General features: G+C 48.8%; 1 protein-coding gene across 2 annotated transcripts in view; it reads right to left on the bottom strand.

The window, feature by feature from the left end:
- Elf4 (E74 like ETS transcription factor 4) overlaps positions 1-10,764 on the bottom strand; it is a 38,655-nt gene extending 27,891 nt beyond the window's left edge. The window contains exon 1 of one of the 2 annotated variants that reach the window (XM_075957511.1): positions 10,678-10,764. The gene's annotated coding sequence lies outside the window, so the exon portion shown is untranslated. Of the gene's footprint in view, positions 1-10,339; positions 10,553-10,677 lie in introns of those variants that run through there. The other variant, XM_075957512.1, reaches the window with a different exon arrangement.
- Between the last annotated feature and the right edge of the window lie 7,947 nt (positions 10,765-18,711).

The following is an 18,711-nucleotide window of genomic DNA, read 5'->3' as shown; positions in this document are numbered from 1 at the left end:
CCCATCTAGCAAGGTCCCAAACATGTCCCCTAACCTCACAGAGCTGTTTATGTTCTAGTAATTACAATCCACACCCACAGAGCCCCCCATTAAACTCCCCAGAGACTTTAAGTTCTGTCACAAGATCTATTTTAGCCCACGTGGTCTTGAATTGCTGATTATTTCATGTGTATCTTTTCTTTCTCCAGCAGGCGGTAAAACACATGAAATCATGCTGTATTTGATTTTCTTTTGTTTCCAACCTACATCTGACCATCCATGAATTAAACCCATGAAAACTGTCAAGATACAGGTCCTAAATGATTTTAGGATTACAGTGTAGAAGTACATCTAGAAGTATAGTTGTCCTGCAGTTGGGAGACAAAGGACTCAAGGAACTCAGATATTACTTTTCCTCTCTGGCTGGAAGCTTCTGTTAGAGGAGCAAATGACAGATCACTTTATTTGCCCAAGCATCATTGAGGAGGTAGTGGATAATCAAGCTATCATCAAAAGCATTACTTTTTTTTGGTACAAAATCACAGTCCCACCCTGGGAATATTGGGTTCTAGTCACATCACTGTACCTTTGGGAACAGTGTCATGATTTTGTACCAGGTCTAAGATCCAAAATGATGTGAGATAATGGGATATGAGAAAAACTATATGAGGCCAAAAATTTGTTGTTTTTGGTGTGTGTGTGAGAGAGAGAGAAGGGGGTAACAACGTCTTGCTCTATACCTCAAGCTGACCTCAAACTCATCGTTCCATGCCTCAGCACACAAATAGTTAGGGCTACAGGCATGTGCCACCATGGCCAGCTAAACTTTGATTAATGAGGTCTGCTATCTTGGCAGACATGGTTGAAAGGGGATAATATAGGCATTCATACAACAATGTATAAAAGAAATCTTGGATTTATCACCCAAAATGGGCAAAACCAAAGCCTTATTCTACAAATGTAAAGTTAAAGTACCCGTTAGCCACAGAATATCACTAAAAAGCATCATCTAAAACAACAGTAATATTGAGCACACACCTGACTATAAGATTCAAAAGCAAAGAACTGGAGTAACTTTCAATAATTAGTGCAAATAGGGTATATTCAAGTATTAAAAAATTATACAGACAGTTTTAAACTTCATATGGTATTGCAAAGGACTTAAAGCAGACAAAATCTGGGCTGGCAAAACAGCACAGCAGGTGATGACCTAAGTTCAATCCCTGGAACCTACCATGAGGAGAGAACTAATTCCCAAAAGTTGTACTCTGACCTCCACATGTACTTGGTGGTGTGAGTGTGTGCTCACACTCACATATGTGTCAACACACATCTACATCCACGCACACACACTAAAAATTTTAAATTATTTTAAAAATGATCAAAATAAGGCTGGGAAAGTTCTTTCCTAGCCCACACAAAGCTCTGGATCTCCATACTGAAAAATTAACTCAAAATGTATCACAGACCAAAATTTGAAGCCTAAAATTATAAAAGAAAACATATGATGAAATAGTTGTGATTTAAGCCCAGGCAGAACCCTTAGATGCAGTATTGAAAGCATGATCTATAAAAGGAAAAATGAAGGCTTAGGACATAGTTCAATGGTAAGGCACTTGCCTAAGTACGAAAAGACTTGAGGTTCAATAGGGAAAGAAAAATAGTGATTAGTTGCATTTTGGCTAAGACTGAGTGCAAAACTAAAGACTTCTAGAACTAGATTGTGGCATACAACTGTAATCCCAACACTTGAGAGGTGGAGGCAGAAGGATCAGAAAACAGAGAATGTTTATAAAGCAGGAATGTCATAGAGGTCTTGCAACTAGAGTCTATAAAGGACTTTATTGGCAAATAGACTTGAGCAGACATTTCACCAAAGAAGACATATAAATAATAAATAAGCACATGGAAAATGATTAAAATAGTAAATCATTAGGGAATGTAAATTGAAATTCCAATGTAACACAATGGCACATCTATGAAAATGGCTGAAGGTAGAAAGGCTACCCACCCACCCTTATATACCAGTGTTATTGAAGATGAACAACTTGGGCTTCTCATCCTTTGGGGGAGGGAACATAAAATGGTAAAGTCATTCTGAAAACAGTATAATGATTTCTTTAAAAGTAGAAGCTTCATTACTGTTATGATCTAGTTACTTCTCTTCCAGGTATTTAACCAAAAGAAAAGGAAACTTATAGCCACAAAAAGATTTGCACACAGATGTCAGAGCAGCTTTGTTTGCAATGGTTTTTAAAAACTGGGAAAAAAGCATCAAATGTCCACAGGCGGATGAACAGATAAGCAGTGTGTGTTTTATCCATACAATGGAATGCTACTTTGCAATAAAAAAGAATGAAACATCCACCAGGCATGATGGTGCAAGCCTTTAATCTCAGAACTCTGGAGGCAGAGGTAGGCAGATCTCACTGAGTGAGAGCTGGCTGGTCTGCTGCATAGTTGAGTTGTAGGGCCAACCAAGGCTACAAAGTGAGACCTGGACTCAAAAGAGGAAGAGAAAGTGAGGGAGAACAAACACTGATATATACAAAAACAAAGGAGAGTTTTAACAAAAATATGCAGAGAGAAGCCAGACCAGAAAAGACTGCATGATTCCAATTATATGAAACTTTAGAAAATGCAAACTAATCTATAGTGACAAAAACCAGAGCAGTAGTTGCCTTAGGATGGGAAGCAGGATTGCTAAAGGGCACAAGGAAACTTCCCAGAAGCTCCACATATGCTAGCTCTCTCTTGAATGTGGCAATGGTTTCATGGGCCTGTACATATGTCAAATAGGATCAAATTGTGCGCTTGGAAATATCTGCCATTTATTGTACATTGATATAACTTTAGTAAAGCTATTAAGTAAAATAAAAAGAAAAGGTGTCTTGGATTGTACAAAATAACAACCAGTGGGAGAACTATAGAATTAGCCCTGCTGGCTGGTAGTGGTGCGCATCTTTAATCCCAGCACTCAAGAGGCAGAGGCAGGCGAATCTCTGAGTTTAAGGCCAGTTTAGTCCAGGAGCCAGGGCCACACAGAGAAACTGTGTCTAGAAAAACAAAAATAGAAGTAACTGTGAAAGAAAACACTGACTATGGTTTTGTCATTATGCGGCATTTCTTTGTTTACAGCATCACACTACTTTGCCGTAGTAGCGAAGACAAAAAAGGCAGTATATCTCATGTTTCCCGAGAATAACATATTCTTTGATGCTACCAGTGGGAGTCTGATTCTGAACCTGGAACTTATCACACATGCTGATTGTGGTGGGCTTATGATGTTGTACCTCTGGCTTTCTTATGCTTTTTTATATGTTTTATCATGCAGCCTGAAATGCCCCTAGAACATAGTCAATGGTCTATCTTTCCTCTTTTGAAAGGCCACCTGTCCTTTCACCTCCAGGAATCCTTCCCCAGTAAAGCTAGGGAAGAAAAGTGATCTTTCTCCAGGCAAGTCATTAGTCCCACATCATGCAGCTGCTCACAGTAAGAGCACACATGTCCCTGACACTCTAGAATGGGGGTTGGAGTCTCTAAGAAGGGGTCTGGGTCTTTTTGCCCTCCTCTTTTTCTTTTTTAGATCACTGTGGTGTTAAAAACCTGGTCACCTTGTGAGCTTGTAAAAAGGTATCGGCTTAAGCCGGGCGGTGGTGGCGCACGCCTTTAATCCCAGCACTCGGGAGGCAGAGGCAGGTGGATCTCTGTGAGTTCGAGACCAGCCTGGTCTACAAGAGCTAGTTCCAGGGCAGGCTCCAAAACCACAGAGAAACCCTGTCTCGAAAAACCAAAAAAAAAAAAAAAAAAAAAGGTATCGGCTTTCTGCACAAGGATTTTCAGACCCAGAAGAGTTAGACGAACCACTTTTATCCCAGAAAACACTGGAAAAACACAGATTACCACCTCAGTTTACACCTGAGTACCTCTGTTATCAGGTTATCAGGTATTTAGGGAGGTGAAGACTAATTGTCCGCATTGCTCAAGGCCTAGCTTCTTAGCCTAATGGGTGGGGACCAAGGAAGCCAGTAGCATGCTCCACTCAGGGCATGCTAGTCCCTTATATCCAGTTACAGCAGATGGGACCTCCAAGTAATCTCCTGGAGGGCCTCTAGGAAAGGATCCTAAACCCTAAAACTCCTGGCCAAAGGCAATGCCCCAGCCTCAAACAAAGGCCTTTGGGCATTTGTCCAGCAGGCACCCAACATCTCTGTAAACTGAAAGGAGGGAAAAACAAATCAAGCAGTGGTAAGCACAGAGTTGGCCAACTGGCTTCCAGAGTTCTACCCTCAGGAGGCAAACAACAAACCGATGATTGCTAAACCATCCCCAGGGGTAGAATGCTATGCCTTCTCTCCAAGGAACAAACTTCCTCTGATTTCTTCTTCTTCTTCTTCTTTTTAAAAGACAAGGTTTCACTTCGTAGCTGAGGCTGGCTTGGAACTTGCTATATAGGCCAAGCAAGCCTTGAACTCTCCATTTTCCAGCTTCAGCTCCAAAAGTGCCAAGATGGCAGCTGTACAGCATTACACCTAGCTCATTTCTGATTTCCTCAGTGAATATTCAAAATGAAAATAATGAAGACAGGGAAAATGGCGATATTAATACAAATATTAAAAACTTAAGCCCCACTCTTTACACATGTGTGGGGGAGGGTGCCAGGAATCATATGTGGAGGTTAGCGGGTAATTTGCAGGAATGGTTCTCTCTTTCCACCATGTGGGTTCCAGGGACTGAGCCCTGGTTCCAGGGACTGAGCTCAGGTTCACCCACTGAGCCACTTTGAAGGCTCAAGCTCCACTCTTTGAAAAAGATTGATTAGTCATTAATGTGTGCTATGTGCGTGCTTATGTGAATGTGTGTGGTGGGAGGGGTGTCTGCAGAGCCAGAAGAAAGTGGCAGACCCCCTCAAACTGGAGTTACAGGCAGGTGCAAGCTGCCTGACATGAGTTCTGGGGTCTGGAGCTTCTGGCCACCACGAAGAGCAAGCACAAGCTCTTATCCACGGAGCCATCTCTCTAGCCCCTCAAGCTCCAATATTAACTGCAGGACTGTCTACCACTCAGAATGGCTTTGTAGATAATGCACACACAAACATGCACGCACATGCATGTCCACATATGCTGATTCTTCCATATTCCCTCTTTATCCTTCATAATGGCACACTTAACAAAAATGGTAGCAGAAAAATCTGCAAAATCCTGGTGTTTTCAGGAATGGGGTGGCATATCCTGCCAGAACTTCTGGGAAAGTGGTAATCCAGAGATCTTGGAAAAGTCTGAGGCATGTGAACAGGGAAAAGATTGTATGACTGGCAACAACAATCTCAACCCAGAACTGATAATACCAGAGAATATTTATTGGGTGGGTACAATGTGCAAGGTAACATGCTCAGTGTTTTACTACATTAACTCATTCTTTCTGTGACATGGACAGTGAGACCCAGAGAGATTAAGTCAATGAGTCCATTGTCACACAGCCAGAACCTGGCAGGTCTGGGATATGAATGAATATAGATTGTGCGCCCCTCCTGGAGACAGAAATGCTTCTTGAGGAAGATATTGTGTCAGACTAGAAGAAGGCAGGAAGCTTTCAGAAGGGAAGGTAGACTAAGAGGCAAGAAGTATTCGCAGTGGACAAGGAATGGCCTACCCTCAGGTAGGAACTTAAGGCAAAGCTTGTTCAACTTGAATCACCTACTTAACCTCTTGATGTTTTGTTTTGTTGTGGCAGGGTGTCTCTACTACGTAGCCCTGGCTATCCTGGAAAGCTATATGTAGACCAAGCTGGCCTCAAATGCAGAGATTGCTGCCTCTGCCTTTCAAGTGCTGATATTAAACGTATGTGCCACCACACTCTTGTTTCTTGTTAGCCTCTTTGAGAAATGTTCCAGAACTTTCCTTGAAGACTCTGCTACACAAAACACCCTTCTCTGCTGCCTGAGCCTCCCCCTTCGTCTGGGAACAGGCTGGGTCTCTTTGTCAAGAAATCACCATATGACACAATTTCCCAGTTCAAATCAGGGCATTCTAGTAGGTTCCTTTAGGTGTTTAAATTCATGGAGGAGAGGCAAAGCCAGAAGAAGCAAGGAGAGAACAAACTGATGTGGAGTGGAGGTAGTCCAGGTGTTCTCATCCAACTAAACCTAACAAGAGCCAAAGCCCTCTTTGCCACGGAAGACACAAAAGGAAAACAAATACATGGTGAATTTTTGGTGGTCAGGCACAAATGCGGGACTCTCTTGACTTCAATTCCCAGCTGGCTGGAAGAGGAGGTAGTGATGAAAATCTCTGCTCTCTACCTCCAGGGTTCCAGAGAAGTCTCAAAACCTGGGGAAAGGTTGGAGCTAGGCAGCCCATTTCTCCTGTGAACTACTGTAGCATGTCAGGTTTGATGGCTTCTACCCCTCACTTTCCCTGCTTCCCTCCCTCCCTTCTCGCCTAGCCTGCCTGTGTTGGAGGGTGCAGTTCATAATGAGATCCTCTCAGCTTGGGTGGCAGGGAAGCCTGACCACCCTTTGTGTATTATCAATACAAGCTGGCTCACTGTCTAGGCCAGCCATTTTATATGTCCTGAAGTGGAGATCGAGGTCTGCACGAAGCCACCCACACTCACTGACCTGCTCTTTTATGTGACATGCATTTACCAAACAATCATCCAGGCTTCGAAGGTCAGTCCGTGGCTAGGGAATAGAGAGAAAAGGCGTCTTTTCTCCCTTTTCTGCTCAGCCACATCTCCCCCTCGCTGCCCCCGCCCCCTTTCAAGGTCTAGCTCTCACTCGAATCCCTCACAAAGCCTTCCCTCCCTCCTCTAGCTGCTGCTGACCTCAGAGTCCTGGCCATGCTGGCCTCTGCTACAACAAGTACAATTAGCACCTGACCAGCCCCTGGACTGGCTGCTTGTCCTCGCCTCTGATTGTTTCAGCTCTAGCGTCATCTTAGTCAGCTTTGCTCCACCACCTCCTTCCCTCAGCTCCCCCACAGCTCCTAGCGCAGGTTGGGCACACAGTAGGTGTTAATAAATGGCTGCTGAATTGAAACTCAGCAGCCCCTATGAGGTCAGATCCCTCATAAGCACCCGACCAGCAGTTTCTTGGCAACCAGCGCTGGGGCCCAAGATACAGGGCATTAGCAGCACAGCCGCTATTACAGGACACACGAGGCTCAGCAGCCAGAGATTTGCAGGCAGGTTGGTGTTGATGAGAAAAGCCCCTGACCCCTAGGAAAGAGCCTGTGGGATTCTGGGTACCTTTCATGAGTTTCTTTTCTCCCCTGCAGAACTAGTTTTCAGTCTGCGAACCACAGAGGGAATAAATTGGCAGTGAAGCCAGGGACCTTTTCGCAGCTTAGAGGACCAGGAGTGATAACCAAGGCCAGGTTGGGGTCAGGCCCAGAACAGAGGAGCGAGGGTTGCCGAAGACTCTTCTTAGTTCAGCAGGGGACCCTGGGATGTGAAGGAGGCATGCCAGCTTGTGAGCCCTTCTGTTCCACAGAGATTTGGGGGTGTTTGGGAGGGGTCCTAAGTAATGCCATCCTGCCCTGACACCCAGTAAATCACGGTCCAGATGCCTGCTACTTGCAGCCCCTGCATGAGCCCACTTTCCCTTCCTTCTCCTTCTCTGAAACCTTAGGGCAGTCTTGAGGGACAGATAGCATCCAGACCAGGACAGAGCCATGGTCCCCATGAAAGGAGAAGCCTTTAGTCTGGGGTGCCTGGCTCCCCATCCTGGAATTTGAGTTTGGCTTTATTTCTATTTTGTAAATTTATTTTGTGTATGGGTGTTTGGGCTGTATGCACATCTGTGCATCACACCTGTACCTGGCGCTCAAGGAGGTCAGAAGAAGATGTCAGAATCCCTGGAACCAGAATTACAGATGGTTATAAGACACCATGTAAGTGGGAGGAATCAAAAACAGCAGTGCTCTTAACTGTTGAGACAACTCCTTTAGTTTGGCTTTAAACTACATTATTTACACAATGTATCCACTCTCTCTAGACTCCTACATCCTACCACCGTTTCAGCCTACAGACTACCCTGAAAGGCAAGTGGTGTCCTCCTCATAGCCACATTTTCTCCGCTGACACTTCAACAGGGCCAGCTCAGTACTAGGACCAGGTCCCAGCAAATGTTTGCTGAGTTGAATCTTAGGCACTGTATTAGCCATATCATAATGCCAGTTCCTGTGTGCTGTGTACCACACAGTGTTCTAATAAGCAGCCTATATGTATGAATGTATTTGTTCCTCTCCAACTTTATAAGGTAAGTCTCTCTTGCCACGTAAGGAAATTAAGGCATTCAACTGACTTGGGGCACATAACCAGAAAAAGGACAAAGCTGGGGTTCCAACCCAGACAGGCTAGCTCTAATGACTGGGGGCAGAATGAGAAAGTTGGGGAAACCCAGGAGTAAAGGGTTTCCTGGGAAAGCCATACTTTCAGCCAGTGGCTGACTAGGCCTTACTGGGTCCAAAACCCTAAAATTTTGCAACATTAGAGGTTATTTTGAGTATGTTATAAATCAGCCTCATTTTTAAGCCCCAAAATATAGCAGATGAGGCTGAAGCTGTTGTGCCATCATTTAGCACTATGTGAAGAAGGCTGGGTTCAGGGTCCCCAGATTGGCCAGGGTGGGCACTAGTTCCTGAGGAGCCAGCAAAACAGTACAGTGGAGGGAGGAATGCCAGGCATAGCTGCAAACAAGCCACTCCTTCGGCTCACAGAGAGAGGCTGGATGAGGGTGGCAATGGTGGAGCCTGCTTCATATACAACCCCTACACACAGACACACACACACAGAAAAACAAGAAACACACAAACAACAAACAAATAAAAAAACACAAGAGATGACTGGCTTTGAACCCAGCACCGGAGACACTCATATGCAAGGCAACTCCTTATGGCAGCTCCAGGTTGTTGCTGATAACCTCTGCACACCTAGAGACAGCTCCTGCGAGCCTAGTTTTTGTTTTTTGTTTTTTTTTCTGCACTGGGTCAAGGAAGTACTTTCAAACTGGGGAAATCTTGCAACTGACTGACATTCTTCCTTGATTGACCTACAAATTTCCTGGGTAGTTTTGATACCAAAGCACTGTCTCCCCAAAGAGGAGAGAGCTAGATAGGTTCCCTTCACCTCCCTCCATCCTGGCATTCAGGCCAAGCAAAGGTCAGCTCACAGGAGTTGAGTCCCTAATGGGTGTGCCCACCAGCTGTTGGAGCCAGCTGTGGTGGCTCAGGCCAGGGGTGGTGACCTCACTTCCGCTCTTACCTCCTTAGAACTCCTCCCATTTGAGGCCCCACCAGGCCAAAATCGAGAAGTCCAAGGTTAACTGTTACTCCCCACTTTAAGAGCTAATTAAAATGATTAGCTACAATGAACTGTCAAACATTAACTAGAAGAAGCTGCAGGACCAGACAGGCCTCTATCTCAGGGAGAGGGATGAGGGGAAGGAATCAAAGGGCCATCAAATCGCTGGGCTCCTCAGCTGGGGTGCAGTGGAAGTTGGGGGCACCCAAGAGAAACCCGCTGGGCCGAGGTGCCAAGGGGTCAGGAGGTAACTCCTCAGGAAGTCTAAATCCCAGGCCCGACCCCGAAGAAAGGGCAGCAAAGTTTAGGGGTACCGTGGAAGGGACAGGAATTCATAAAGTGATTGCCAGCTCAGCAGTCTCTGAACCGCCAGAGCCAGACTCTGGCATTGGGGGACCTTTGCGTTGTGCGGTGGCTGAGTCCCCTCAGAAGTATCAGGGGAGGAGGCCCAGAGGCGGGAGAACCTTGGAGAGCGGGAACGCGGGAGCGGGAAGCCTGGCGGCTGGCTCACACGGAAACTCCAGCCCCTGCCAAGAGGTCTCTATTTTGGCAGTTCAGGTCTCCAAGTCATAGGTTTACGTGCGAGCCTGCGAGCATGTGTGTGTGTGTGTGTGTGTGTGCGCGCGCGCGCGCGCGAGTGTGCGTGTGCGTGTCTAAAGCGCCTGACTGTGAAAGCCCTAGGGGCCACCGGTTCAACCTTGTCGCTCCAGTCTGCTCACCCTCCTACCCACAGGCGCTGAGATTTGAGGGGGGGGCGCCGCAGTAACCACGGGCCCTTCCACGGAGCCTTAGCCGCCCTGAGCTGAAGAAGGATTCTGCCAATCCCTTCTACTTGTCACCGCAGGAGCCCGGGCTCCACAGGGTACCCGGCGGAGCGAGGCGAAGGCTACTCTTCTCAAGCCCTGGCTGACGCGCCCTTCTCGCACCCCGCCCCGCCCCCGCCCGCCCGCCAGCCACCAACCGACCCTACTCCCCGGCCTCGGCGCCCTTAATTCCCCCACTCAGGCAAACTTTTCGAGGTCTCCCCGCGTCCCAAGAAGCGGCGCCATCGACGTACCTGAGGTCCGCTGGTTTGCCGCTCGGGTTCAGTCACACGGCCGCTCCTCGGCCGAGCGCTCCCCTCCCCGTCCCAGGGTTCGGGGGACCCGAGTTCCCACCCCCTGCCAGGCCGCCTTCTCCCGCCTTGAAAGCGGGGGGCTCCAGGCAAGTGGCGCCTGCAGCTCGGCGCCGCCGAAAGGAGAAGTGGAAGTTGAGCTAGGCTCCTGGTCCGTCCTCGCGGCCGCCCGCCCTCCCGCCCGCCCGCCGGGGGCCGCCGTCGCCCGCCCTCCTTCCCCTCCCTCCTTCTCTCCTCGGGGCCCGCCTGCCCCCACCGCCCCGCGCCCGCCCGTGACTCACCTCGGCGCCGGGGCAGGCTGGTCCGGGCGGGCGGGCAGGCGGGCGAGGCGAGGCGCAGGGCTCTCCCACACGTCGCGCCGCCGCCAATGGCAAAGTTGGAGGGCAAGATGCAAACACCAGGTGAGACGGCGGGCGGGCGGGCGGGCGAGCGGGCGGCGGTGGCGCCTGGGCTGAAAAGGGAGCCGGGGTGGCAGCTGGGCGAGCGGAATCCGAAGGGTTCCAGGGAGGCCGGGCCGCGCCGAGGGAACGGCGGCGGGGGGCGCCCGCGGAGGGGCCGCGAGCCGGTGGGGGAGACCTGAGCCGAGGCGATCGAGAGAAAGGGGAAATCGCACTGGAGACACACGTCCCCGCGGGCGGAGGCTGGGCCGGGCGCGAAGGAGGCAGGGCGAGGAGGGACTGAAGAGCCGGAGGGAGGGACCGACGGGAGGGACCACGGGCGGGCGGGCGGGCGGGCGGGGTGGAGTGTGGGGGTGTGTGGGGAGGGACTAGGCACCGCGGTGGAAACAGCGCCCCTCCGCCCTAACCCCGCCACGGTCGCCAGCACGGCAGGGGGAAGCCTTGCCAGGGGCCCGCGCGGGCTCTCCTTCCCCCAACGAGGCTCGCTGCCCACCCCACCTCAGAGAAGACACAGCCCCCACCCCAGCTCACGTCGCGCGAACGGCTTCTCGAGCCAGCACCCCCCACTCAGCTCATAATTGGCGGGCCCCGGGGCCCTCAGCTCTGACTGGGCGCTTCTCGGCGGGAAGTTCCACACGACATCCCGTGGAGATATCCTGGGGATTCTGGAAGGCCCTATCCAGCCACTCGGCCTGGGCACTCGAATCACTTGATACCTCTGCCGCTTGCCGCCCACCCCCCAGCCCTCTACACTATCAAGCATCTGCTGAGTGCCAATCAGGCGGCCTTGCAGTGGGTGCTACTCAGAAATGGACAGAGGGTACAATTTTGCAAACAGTGTCAACCCCGCCCCCACCCCGTGGAGTCTCGGGCCAGATATTTCCTGGATTGGTGTGACTGGAGAGTTACAGGGACTTCTAGGGAAGCCCGACCTAGGCCACTTTGGAGGCCAACACAGCAGGTGTACAGCCAGCCTGACTGGGGTTCATGGAAAGAGCCCACGCCAAACATATCTTCAATATAAAGCCAAGTAATGGCTGTACTTGAGCTGCCTACTTCAACCCATTTTTTGTTTTCTTCTCCTTTTGCCCCTTTTCTGCCCCTGTATTCACCTTTGTCCCCACCTGGTACTACAACTGTGCAGAGTGAAGCCAAGGTGGGGTGAGGGTGCGGGAGAGGCGCAGGAGAGTGCGCAAGTGGAGAGGAGGGGGATGGTGGGGGAGAAGCTAGACTTGACCTTGGCAGAAAAGCTACTGAAGGGACTCCAGGGGAGGAGGGCCCTTTGAGAGGTGGCCAAAAGGGTCTTCAGTTCAGGACCCACTCACCCGCCTCCAAAAGCCTGCTTCATCAACTTTGGGAAAGATGATCCCTGGCACAGGTCTAGGGGACAGGAGTGGTGGCTGGTGACATCATCAGAGACAGTTGTGGATTATAGCTGACAGTAAAAAAAAAAATCTAGCGGCTACACTGAGGTACTGGCTTCTGAAACCTCCTGGTTACTCAGACAAGTCCTCAGAGCAAGAAGCAAGAGCAAATTTTCACTTCTTTTTCTTTTACAAATGAGCACATACTCTTTAGGGGATTCTAATCCTGGCAAAACACAGCTTTCTGTTGGACTCCTGCCGGTGAGGCTCTCTTTTCTAGTTTGGGGTAGGTTCTGGAGAGCTTCAAAATGTACTAAGGCTAAAGTGCGTACAAAAATTAAAACAGCAAGCACCATGTGATGCTGCAAGCCTTTAATCCCAGAACCGGGAAGGCAGAGGCAGGTGGATGTCTGTGACTAAGATCTGCCTAGGTTACATAGTAACTTCCAGGCCAGCCAGGGATACAGAGTAAGATCTGTCTCAAAAACAAAACCAAACTGGCTGGAGGTTGTTCAGTAGTTAAGAGCACTTGCTACTCTAGAAGAGGACCCAGGTTTGGTTCCTAGCACCCACAATGGTGGTTCACAACAGTCCCAGTGGATCTGATTCTCTCTTAGGACCTCTGAGGGCACCAGGCTGACATTTGGTATACAGATGTACACTCAGGCAAAACACTTCAATACATAAAATAATAAAAGTAAAACGAAAAGGAGGATGAGTCGGGGGGGTGCACACCTTCAATTCTAACATCTGGGAGGCAGAAACGAAAGGATCTCTGAGTTCCAGGACAGCTTGAACTATATAGCAAGTTGCCGGCCATCCAGAGCTACACAGTGAGACCCTGTCTTTAAGGGGGAGTGAGAGAGACAGCTGGAGAGTAAGAGCAACTGTTGCTCTTCCAGAGTATGCAGGTGAGATTCCCAGCACCCACATGGCAGCCCACAGCCATCTGTCACTCCAATTCCAAGGGTTCCTATGCCCTCTTCTGACCTCTGAGGGCACCAGACACTCACGTGGTGCACAGAATACACACAGACAAAACATTCATACACATAAAAATAAGATAAATAAATCTTAAAAATTTAATTGAGAATGATAAGAACCACCCTGACAACGTTGTGGGAGGACTGAGTAAGGTGACAGTCTATGGCAGTGTCTGGTGCTTAGAAAGCCCTCCATAAATGGCAGCTATCTTCAGTCTCTGTTTGCTTACTCAAACCAATTCTTGAAAGAAGTAAAAGGAGCAAGGCAGAAGCTGCTGAGGACTTAAGGTGAATACCTCCTGAAAATCTGTGTCGTTTCAACGAAGGCTGGAGATTCAAACCAGAGTATGAGGCAAGCTCTTCCTCTTGGGCAGGGAAAGAGGTCAACACTGTGGACCACTCAAAGTGGTCGTATTGCCAATGGTGACCTGCAGCCCACAGCTTGTGGGAATCCCATAAGTTACCACCTTCCCCAGCCACTCAGAACTAACCACAGTCCCACACCCTTCTAGTTGAAGTCAAAGCAAACCCCACCCCACCCCCAACTTGATGAAAATCTTGGACTGATCTCACCTTGGGAAGCCATGAGCCCCCTGAGTGACATTTCTGGCTGCCTTTCTCCTGTTGCTCTTCAGTCTGCTAGCCCTTCCCTGCTTGCCTCCCCATGTCCCATGTACCCACTGGGTAAGCCCCCATCAGGTGGGGCCAGCCAGACTGATTTCACCATTCTCCAGGGGACAGCCACTGTCTCTGGCAATGGCTCATTCCCTGACTTGGCAGGAATTCCCCTTCTCTTATTGCCTGTAGATGCTCAGAAAGAACCATCCAGCAGCGTCCTCTCAGTCTCTCTCTCCTCCCTGTTCCTCATCCCCTCCCATCCCAGCCACTGTCCCCAGTCTTTTCGGGACCCCTTCTAGCCATGTACTCTCATTTGCCCCTTCTCACCTCAACAGCCTCCATTGCCTCCTCTCTCAGGCAGTGCCTACATACCCTGTTTTCTACTGGAAATCCCACCAGGTTGTTTAAAGGTACAATGATTTCTTGTTTCCCTCCATCACTCAAATCACTGACCTCAGCAAATTCTGTATGAACCTGTGGCCAGAACAAAATCCTGCAATGCCCATTTCTGTGGCCCTTGCTTTCTACCACAGAAATATGCTAGAAAAGTCGTGGCTCAGTCAGACTTTTGGAAGGAAAGGCATATTCAGAATCAGGGAGAGGAGTTCGTCTCCCTCTAAAGCTGAGAAGACCCATTAGCCCTCCATAAAGCAAGCCATCATTTTTCAGTTGCATTTAGTAACCACACATCTGTAGTCATAGGGTTTCTAGAAAGGCCTAGGTATCCAAATGACAGGCAGAAATCTTGATGCCTCAGATTATGGCTAATCAGCAGAGGTAAAGCTTGTTGAGAACTTAGCAAGATGGCCCAATGGGTGAAGGCACCTGCTGTTAAGCCTGAAAACCTGAGCTTGATCCCCAGGACCTACATGGTGGAAGGGGAGAGAGAACTGATTCCCTAAAGATGTCCTGATTCCACTCACATACCATATAGTATGTTCACACCCATACACTCTCTCACACATACACACATGCACACGTTATTATGTTTTTATGTAACGAAAATTTTTAAAAGAAAATCTTGCTGATTAGCACCAAAATCAAGGCCCTTGGAATAGATGATACAAAAAAAATCAGTTTTCCATTCTTAAAATGGAGATTCCTAGGAAGTTGCAGTGGCTTACTGCTGTAATCCTAGCATTCAAGAGGCTCAGGTAGGGGAATTGCTATAGGTTCAGGGACAGCCTTGGCTACAGAGTGATACCTTTAAAACAAAAGGCTCTTGCCATACAAACCTGACCAACTGGCTTCAATCTCTAGAACCCACACAAAAAGTCAGAAATGGGTGGTGCATATCTGTACTTCCATGTCGAGCTAGGAGGAGGAGACAGGTAACTCAGTGACTCCGGGAAAGCTCCAGGGTTACCTGGATTTGCAGTGGCAGAACAACTAGACTGACCCTGCTTCAAAACAGGAAGAAGGCAAAAACTGACTCCCAAAAGTTGTCCTCTAATTTTCACATATGTGTCATGGACGAACACACACACACGTATTTTAAAAGATTAAAAAAGGGTTTACAAGCTTGTTCTCCTCACAGTCCCTGGGACTCTGAAAGCCCCTATAAAACTTTAGGGGACACTGTGTCTCACTTCTTGATAGGCTGGAAAGCAGCTCCAGAGGCTACCAAAGGGAGTTAGAGCCTGATAGCTGATGCTATGGACCGTGAGCTGGCTGGTACCCAGCTTGCCAACCCTAGAGGCGATGCTAATAGCAAGTGCTGTCCCTGTCACATCCAGGAGCCTGGCTGGTGTTTGGAAAACATACTCATTTTCCATGGCACCTCAGGTATGGTGGCAGGGAGGTTTGGGAAATGGGAAGGGGGAGAAGAGACATCCCTATAATTCACCTGAAAGAAAAAGAAGTGGCCTCAGGCAGAGCTTGGCAAATTAGGACAAACCCCCCTCAAGCTTCAAATACTGTGGGTCTTCAGTCCTTGCTCTGGGAATCTCCCAGAGATAGTACAGCATCTAAGGGTTCAGGGCCACTGATCAGTGGAACCAGAGTTTACCTTTCACTCCTCAACAGCTTCTGGCCTAACAACACTAGTCTGCCACCCTGCTCTCTCTCTCTCTCTCTCTCTCTCTCTCTCTCTCTCTCTCTCTCTCTCTCTCTCTTATCAAGACAGGGTTTCTCTCTAGTGTTTGGAGCCTGTTGCTTGTCCTGGAACTCGTTCTGTAGACCAAGCTGGCCTCAAACTCACAGAGATCCACCTGCCTCTGCCTCTGCCTCTGCCTCTGCCTCTCAAGTGCTGAGATTAAAGATTAAAGGCATGTGCCACCACTTCCCAGCATGTATCATCTTTTTAATTTATAATTCATTTTTGTGTGTGCATGATATATGGGTATGTGTGTACATATGCACTTGCATTCATGCATACTGTGTTATCTATTGCTTTGACTTCTGTGGTTTTAGACTTAAACTGGAGAGACTTGGGCCTAACTAACCTGTCCCAACACAGTGTGAGTGGACCAGAATATCAAAACATGGGAAGGTTGTTTTTATTTTGTTGAAAGCACAGAGTTGGAAGGACTGACATGGGAAAGAGGCTGCGGGGGGGGGGGCATTAGTGTCCCTAGCATATCCAGCTGAAGGGCAGGTTCAATATGGGGGTAATACCTGGAGGTGAATGATTCTGTTCTCTTTGGATTATCCCATCACACGGGAAATCAAGGACAAGCCTGAGACATTTGCTTGACAGAGGCAAAGCCATAGCCCATTGAGAAGACAGACACTCCTCAGTTTCCCCACCCTGACACCACATTAGGGTTTGAGTGTTGTTGTTGTTTAATGCAATATTTAATGTCTATAAAGGTGCACTATGAGTCATTTCATGGAATGTCTAGGCCCCTTTGCTGGCAGAAAATAAACTTTCCAGCCCTCTTTTGAGGAAGCCATCCAACTCCGCTGCTGCTGGTTTGTGTGTTAGAGAATGAGTGTGCCTGTGGATCTGTGTGTGGCATGGGTCTCAGCTAGAGCCTGGCTTGCTTATGTGTGCCTCTGTGTGGGTCTCAAGGCTATAAGTGTGTGTGTGTGTGTGTGTGTGTGTGTGTGTGTGTGTGTGTGTGCAGGGTGTGTGCCTGTGTGTCTCCGCAAGGCAATGTGGTATGTGAGCCTGTGCATCTGAGGTGAATACATGTACATTTTTTCCCTTGTTGCTGGCAAATTGTCTTCCCATCTCTCTCTTTGCAGAGTGAAGGGTTGACTGAGGGAAGGAAGCAGTCCAAAAGGGGGTTAGCAGGGGAGGGGATAGGGGCTGGAGGCAAACCAAAGCAATTTCAGTGGACAGAGGGAAGTGTCAGCCAAGGATGAAACTGAAACCAAGGCAGTTCTAATGCACTAGCACCCAGGGATCTTCCCTGGCCTTGGGTTCCTCCACTCCCCTACTCCCCCAGCCGGTAGTGGAGATTAGACAGCACGAGATTATCAGATTCTTGTCCCTGAAGCCTGGACTTGACATTGAGGCAAAGAAGCTGAGCTAGAGTTTGGTCCGTGGTTAGTTAGCACATGACCCCATTAAGCATCCATTAGCACATTAACACAAATTAGTATATCAGATCGTCTCCCAGTCACCTAGTAGGGCATAGGGCCAGGTTGGAGAGAAGACAGCATGGTGATAGCAAGGGGCCTAGGGTGAGAACTAGGTATTCAGGCTGGGGCAGACTCTAGAGGTAGAAAAGGGAGGCGGAGAGCATCAAGTTCTGCTCATTTGATCCTTTTAGTCATGCTCTGGGAGAGAAACCTTGGGGAGGGGGCTAGGAGAAGGGAGGGACTTCCAGGAATAGCTTAGCTGGGCACCAACCCTAGGAAAGAGGCCGGGGTTCTGAGGTCTGGGCAAGAGACAGACTGTATTTCTCCTGGCACACAGTGAAACCTGGGAACGTCTAGGATCCTTTTCAGTTTTTTCCTCTTCCCTCTTCTTTATGGAAAATCTTTAGATAACTTTCTCAGATGACTGAACACCCTGAAAGCACAGAGTTGGAAGGACTGACAGGGGAGAAGATGCACCCAGAATGCTGGCGCGGCGTTTGCTTTTATCTCTCTGTCTGTCTGTCTATTTATTTATGGTTCGGCAAAGGGGGACTTACTCTGCCCATATATTTTATCTGTAAAGTTTTGTCATGAAAACTGGCCCTCTAGCCTTTGGAAAGGATGAGGCTGGAGTCCCCCAGCTCAGAGGTGTGTGGCCACAGGTTATTTTGAGGCCTTGGTAGTCTTAGTTACCTCAACAGTTAGCACATAGCCATAAACTACAATTGGAGGTCTAACCAGAATTATGGCTCCTAGTTCAGAGCCCAAGAAGTTAGAACAGAGCTGTGGCTATGGGGCTGGAGAAATAGTTTAGCAGTTAAGTGCACTTACTGTTCTTTCAGAGGACCAGAGTTCAATTGTCAGCACCCACATGAGGGGTGGGCACCCATAACCAACTGTAATTCCAGTTCCAGTGAATCTGACGCTTTCTTCTGGACTCCACGGGCAGCTCCACTCACATGGCCACAAGCAGACACACATGTAGACATAATTTAAAAAATAATAAATCTTTGAGAAATTAAACAATCTGTAGGGAGCAAAGCTGCCGAATTTTGCCCCAGGATGAGCCTCAGCCTTTTCTTCCATTTAGCTTCAGAAAACTGAATTGATGGGCATGGAACCCCTACTGGTTCCAAATCCAGTCTCAGGCTGAACCCTCATCTAGGTTGAGCCTTAGTCACAGCCTGCACCCCATGCCTGACCACGGTCTGGAGCTCTGTACTGGAGCTCTGTGGTCTTACGGGGAGCCGGGATTTTCAGGGAAACCCACCCCCAGTGTCCGAGACGCGACTCAAAGTTTCCATTCTACTGCCCACAGGTCAAGAGCACCATCTCCAGATTGCAAAGAGGCTCTGAAACTGCAGTCCCTTGGCTAAAGTGAGCAGTCTGCCCCTAGCTCTGCCGGGGCCTGAGAGGTGGCCGGA

The sequence above is a fragment of the Microtus pennsylvanicus genome, chromosome X (genome assembly GCF_037038515.1).
Source record: "Microtus pennsylvanicus isolate mMicPen1 chromosome X, mMicPen1.hap1, whole genome shotgun sequence".
Lineage (NCBI taxonomy): Eukaryota > Metazoa > Chordata > Mammalia > Rodentia > Cricetidae > Microtus > Microtus pennsylvanicus.
The sequence above is the reverse complement of the archived record's forward strand: the minus strand, read 5'-3'. Positions and strand labels throughout refer to the sequence as shown.